This window comes from Octopus bimaculoides, chromosome 5, assembly GCF_001194135.2.
Source record: "Octopus bimaculoides isolate UCB-OBI-ISO-001 chromosome 5, ASM119413v2, whole genome shotgun sequence".
In the NCBI taxonomy this organism is placed as follows: Eukaryota; Metazoa; Mollusca; class Cephalopoda; order Octopoda; family Octopodidae; genus Octopus; species Octopus bimaculoides.
Genome location: NC_068985.1, coordinates 105,754,975 through 105,760,375, shown reverse-complemented (window position 1 = coordinate 105,760,375; position 5,401 = coordinate 105,754,975). Strand labels below are relative to the sequence as shown.

The 5,401-nt window shown below is 38.3% G+C and overlaps 1 long non-coding RNA gene across 2 annotated transcripts in view; it reads right to left on the bottom strand.

Annotated features, from left to right (window-relative positions):
- Positions 1-940: 940 nt before the first annotated feature.
- Positions 941-5,401, bottom strand: part of LOC128247819 (uncharacterized) — a 37,039-nt gene continuing 32,578 nt past the window's right edge. For both annotated transcript variants that reach the window (XR_008264141.1, XR_008264140.1), the window contains exon 2: positions 941-2,192. This is a non-coding gene — a long non-coding RNA (uncharacterized LOC128247819). The remainder of the gene's footprint in view (positions 2,193-5,401) is intronic.

Genomic DNA, 5,401 nt, shown 5'->3' with positions numbered 1-5,401 from the left:
ACACCACCACCACCACCACCACCACCATAATCATCTCTGTTTCTTGCTATTACTTCCATCACTGCTACAACCATCACTACCGTCTCACCACAACCACTCACTGCTTCTTGGTATCATCTCCATCACCACAATCACAACTAACACAGCCACAACCTCAGCAGTATTTGAACTCAGAATGTAAAGACAGATGAAATACTGCTAAGCATTTCGCCCGGCGTTCGAACGTTTCTGCCAGCGTGCCACCTTTATATACATAAATATCAACGGAGGCACAAGCACTTTCGCACACATGTATATACATGACAGGAACTTCTGCCACCCAAATTCAATCACAAAGCTTCAGTCAGCCTGAGGCTTTAGTAGAAGACTTGCCCAAAGTGCCACACAGTGGGACTGAACTTGATACCATGTGACTGAGATGCAAGCTTGCTAACCACACAGCCTTGCCTGCACCTACAGTCATGCCTATGCATGAATGTATGTGTGTATACATACATACATACATGCATACATTGAGTACACTTTGCCTGAATGAAAAATGGCGTGGTCATGAGTGGGATGACTTGTATCACACACACTTAAGGCGGCGAGCTGGCAGAAACGTTAGCACGCCGGGCGAAATGCTTAGCGGTATTTCGTCTGCCGCTACGTTCTGAGTTCAAATTCCGCCGAGGTCGACTTTGCCTTTCATCCTTTCGGGGTCGATTAAATAAGTACCAGTTACGCACTGGGGTCGGTATAATCGACTTAATCTGTTTGTTTGTCCTTGTTTGTCCCCTCTGTGTGTAGCCCCTTGTGGGTAGTAAAGAAATAACACACTTGTTGGATAATGGATAGCCTGAAAATAAGCATCAATAATAAGAACTACTACAACAATAGCATTAACAAGTGAAATATACTGAAGAAAATCAAATTTAAAAAAAATCATTTCAGAAATTACTGTTGTTCATTTTTATTTATTGAAAAAAATTGAATAATAAGTGAAAAGAAAAAAATACACCAAAGGAATGAATAAATAACAAAGATGGCTTTCTTATGCCCCTTAGCAGGCAGGTTGTATAAGGTCTACAGGATCTGTATTAGTTTGATTTGGAGCTCAATTTTATGACATTTCTCCAGTGCATGGCATCAGTTCTTCTTTCTGCTGCAATACAGAGCCATGTCGAGGTGTTCCCCATGGAGACACGAGTTGCACCTGTTCTAGAGGCGATATTGTTGCTTTGCGCATGCAACTGAATGCACAACCTGAAATAGTGAGCAAGACTGCTGTGAACAAGATAAAAAAGCCAAAAATGTGTAAGCCTCCAAATTTTGGGAACCCAGTCTCATCATAGAAAGGGACAACAGTTATTGCAATACCAGGGATCAATAAGGGCAAGCCGAATATAATGAGACATGGACCCATAATAGTTCCCAGTTTCTGAAAAGTTGTTACGCCCTTCCGTCCATTTGGCATTTTGAAAGGGCTAGCTTAAAACTTCAACAGTTGATAAAACAGTAGGGAGAGAAAAAAGAATTATTTCCCTTATTTTGGTCTTTACTATTATTATTATTATTTTTATCAAGGTCTTTTTTATTAATACATTTAACTGTTTTGTGTTTCTTGTTTGTGTTGTTAAATTCCTTCCTTGTTTTCTGTTTTTAGAATTGCTGTTTTGGATGAGAAACAACCTTGAAGGATATTTCACAGTGGTTTTCTGCTATTGTACCAGTCCAACTGATAACTACCAACAACAGGCCAGTGGAACCTGGTCAATAGGTGCCCAGGGGCTGAGTCGAGCATTGTCTGATGTTGGGTAACTATTTCCTGTTGTTCGAATCCGATAACACTTCATGAAAAGACTGTGTTAACTTCCGTAGGATTTCTCATCGTCCTTTTTCTTTTTCTTTGCAAAACAGGTGAAAATAATAATAATACTAATAATAATATTTTGCTTTATGGTAATATAGCAAATAAGAGGTATAATGATGGGAAGAAGTCAATGATGATGATGGTAGTAGTAGTAGTAAGAGTAGTAGTAGCAGCAGCAGCAGAAGTAGTAGTAGTAGTAGTAGTAGTAGTAGTAGTAGTAGTAACAGTAGCAGCAGCAGCAGCAGCTGAAGTTGTAGCAGCAGTTGGTCTGGAAGCTTTGGCTTTGATGAGGTTGAATGTTGCTCCAAGCTCAGTTATGTAGGGCTGCCCCAAAAGTAACCTGAAGGATAAAGAAAAAAAAAAAAATCTTAAATTATAGAAATTCTGACAAAATTATTTTATGGTAGTTAAAGTTTTGGATAAACTGTGGGTAAACTGCGCAGGAATTGGAGGATGGGCTGAAAAACATACGCAAACAGTAGGCACAGTGTGACTTCTGAAGATAAACATATGCAAAATACAGGTAGAATGCAGATAAGGTTTAAGTGAAATATAGTTTAAATATGTATTTCAGTTAACAGAGATGTGGGTAAAATGTGGGTTATATAAAATGTACGTAGAGAGAGAGAGGTGTAGTGTGGGCAACACTAGCGTAGCTAGAGTGTGTGCCGCCTGGGACAGTCCTTCCTTTTGCTTGCCCTCGACCCTACCATAAACACATATTACTTACAGCAATAACCTACAACAGGATGAAAAGTGTCACCCCTTTAAAAGTGCTGCCTCTCTAAAAGTGCCATCCAGGGCAGACCGTGCCCCTCACCAGCTATGCTAGTGGTGAACAATTCCACAATGCCACACAAATGGCAGTTGCTCTAGGTGTAAAGTTTTGGGGGCCCAAAATTTCAGATGGGAAAAAAATAAAGTAGTTATAATAAATAAAATACCAAAAAAACAAAACAAAACAATAACATGTCCTCTTTCTCCTCCTCCTCCTCCTCCTACTACTACTACTACTACAGAAAATACTTGCCTTGCCCCAAGTGCTAGCAACCTTTGTTACCCTACTGTGGGTACATTAAGGTTTTCAAAGTTAACCGAAGCAGCAAAAAAGAAAATGAAATGAAAATAATATTGACAAAAAAATTGCTTTCCAACCATATGGTTCTGAGTTCATTCCCACTGTGTGGCACCTTGGGCAAGTATCTTCTACTGTGAGTGGGATTTGGTAGACAGAAACTGAAAGACGCTCAGGTCATTAGAGTCTGATGAGTTGTCTATAAAGCTAAGCGCTTTATGGATGTGAAACCATTGGCCACTCTATGACTGGACATATATTTTAACTTCACCTAAATACATTATTGCTCTAACCTTTAGAATGTGCTTCTTCTTCAAATATGAAATGATAATGTGTGTGTGTGTGCGTGTGTGTGTGTGTGCATGTGTATCTTTATGTCTGTGTTTGTCTCCCACTACCGCTTGACAATTGGTGTTGATATGTTTACTTCTCTGTAACTTAGCAGTTTGGCAAAAGACACCAATAGAATAAATACCTGGCTTTAAAAAAAAAAAAAGTAAACTACTGGGGTCGAATCATTCAACTACAAATTCCTCAAGGTGATGCCCCAGCATGGCCACAGTCTAATGACTGAAACAAGTAAAAAAGAAAAGAAAAATGAATAACAAGCCTACAAGGAGGTTTGTATGTGATTGCTCACTCTACTAGAAATAGCAGCCAAATCTCAATTAAATAACAAACAGGGATCTATTTTAAAACGGGGGCCACATTTTTCATTAATGTTTTACGTAGTGTTTTTGGTACGGAAAGACTTTCAAACTTCGTATACTTATCTATTTTGTGTTATAGAACAGAAAAATATTTTTGTATTCGAATTTATTTCATGTAAAAAATTGTCTTATTTCGATAATTTCAACCAATCACTGACAAGTATTCAGTTGTTTACATTTACTCCTTTGGCTGATTAAGCGATGTAAAGTGTATTTAATCTCCATACCTTCATTTTATTTGCTTTTTTCATTTTAAATTTGCTTTAACCCTAACCCTAACCCTAGGGTTAGGGTTAGGGTTAGGGTTAGGGTTAGGGTTAATTGTTTCAGAATCGTTTGTTTATGTAGTCGGCACTTAATGTATATCGGCTGAATGGACGTCAGTGATTGGTTGAAATTACAGAAATAAGACAACTTTAACATGGAATAACTTATGGATTTCTTTTTTTTAAAAGAAGACTAAGAGAAAAAGATGTTTTATATGACACATTCTACCAGTGTTCCAAGTTTCAAAGTGTTTCGTTAATGAAAAATGTGGCCCCCGTTTTAAAAAAGATCCACAAAGAGAATAGTACGGTGTTGTGTAATGTGGTGTGAATTAAGAAGTATGATGAAGTGTAATGAGGCATGGTGTTGTATTGTGCGAGGTATGGTGAGATGTACAATGTATTTGCTCAGTCCATGGAATCTTTCTAATACGTTATGTTTTAAGCAATTGTTGTTATTGATGGTATGTTGCAGTGTAATGGGGTAGAGAGAGAGGGGGGGGAGAATCAGGTTAGAGAAATAGTAAAATACAGAGCACTGAAATACATGGTGGATTGTAGATCTATCCAACCCACAAAAAACAAAGAAAACATAGAACAGACACAAAGTGAAACATTATATAGTTGATAATAGCAACTATACAGTGCCGGTGATGGTGGTGGTGATGATGAGGATGATGGTGGTGGTGGTGGTGGTGTTGGTGGTAGTGATTAATATTATCATTAGCATCATCAATATCATCATCATGATATGATCAACATCATCATCAGTATCAACATCAACATCAACACCATGACTATCAAGATCTCCCTCATCACCACCCTTGCCACCACCACCACCACCACCACGTCATCATCATCGTCGTCGCCATCATCATCATCATCATCACTACCACCATCATCATCGTGTTTCTGCCTTCGGTGTAATAATTGATCTGTTATCTCTGTGAAGTCTTCCATTATCACAACATGTACAATGTTACAGAGTTTGGTTGGTGAGTAGTCTGATGACAGCAATACTATCATACACCACTACCACTTTTACTACCATCACCATCACCACCACCACCCCTACTGCCACCCCGTGTTGCCACCACCACCGCCGCTGCTGCCACCACCAACACCACTCTCAGCATAATAATATAGATGTTTGTACATAATGTGTGCCATTGATTACAGATAGTTCTTGTACTGCACACAATCAATTCAGTAGCACAGTACTGCAGTTAAATGGGGGTAGGATGGGGCAAGGGGAGGGAAATGGTTCAATACCATGCTGATGGTTTAACTTTTATTGCTTGTTTATACATGTGTGTGTGTGTGATATACACATTTATATATATATATATATACATTTATATATATATGTGCGTGTGTGTATACATACATGTATATATATATATATATATATATATATATATATATATATTATATCTATGTTGTGTAGGTGTGTGGGTGTGCATATGTGTGAATAGATACATACACACACACACACACA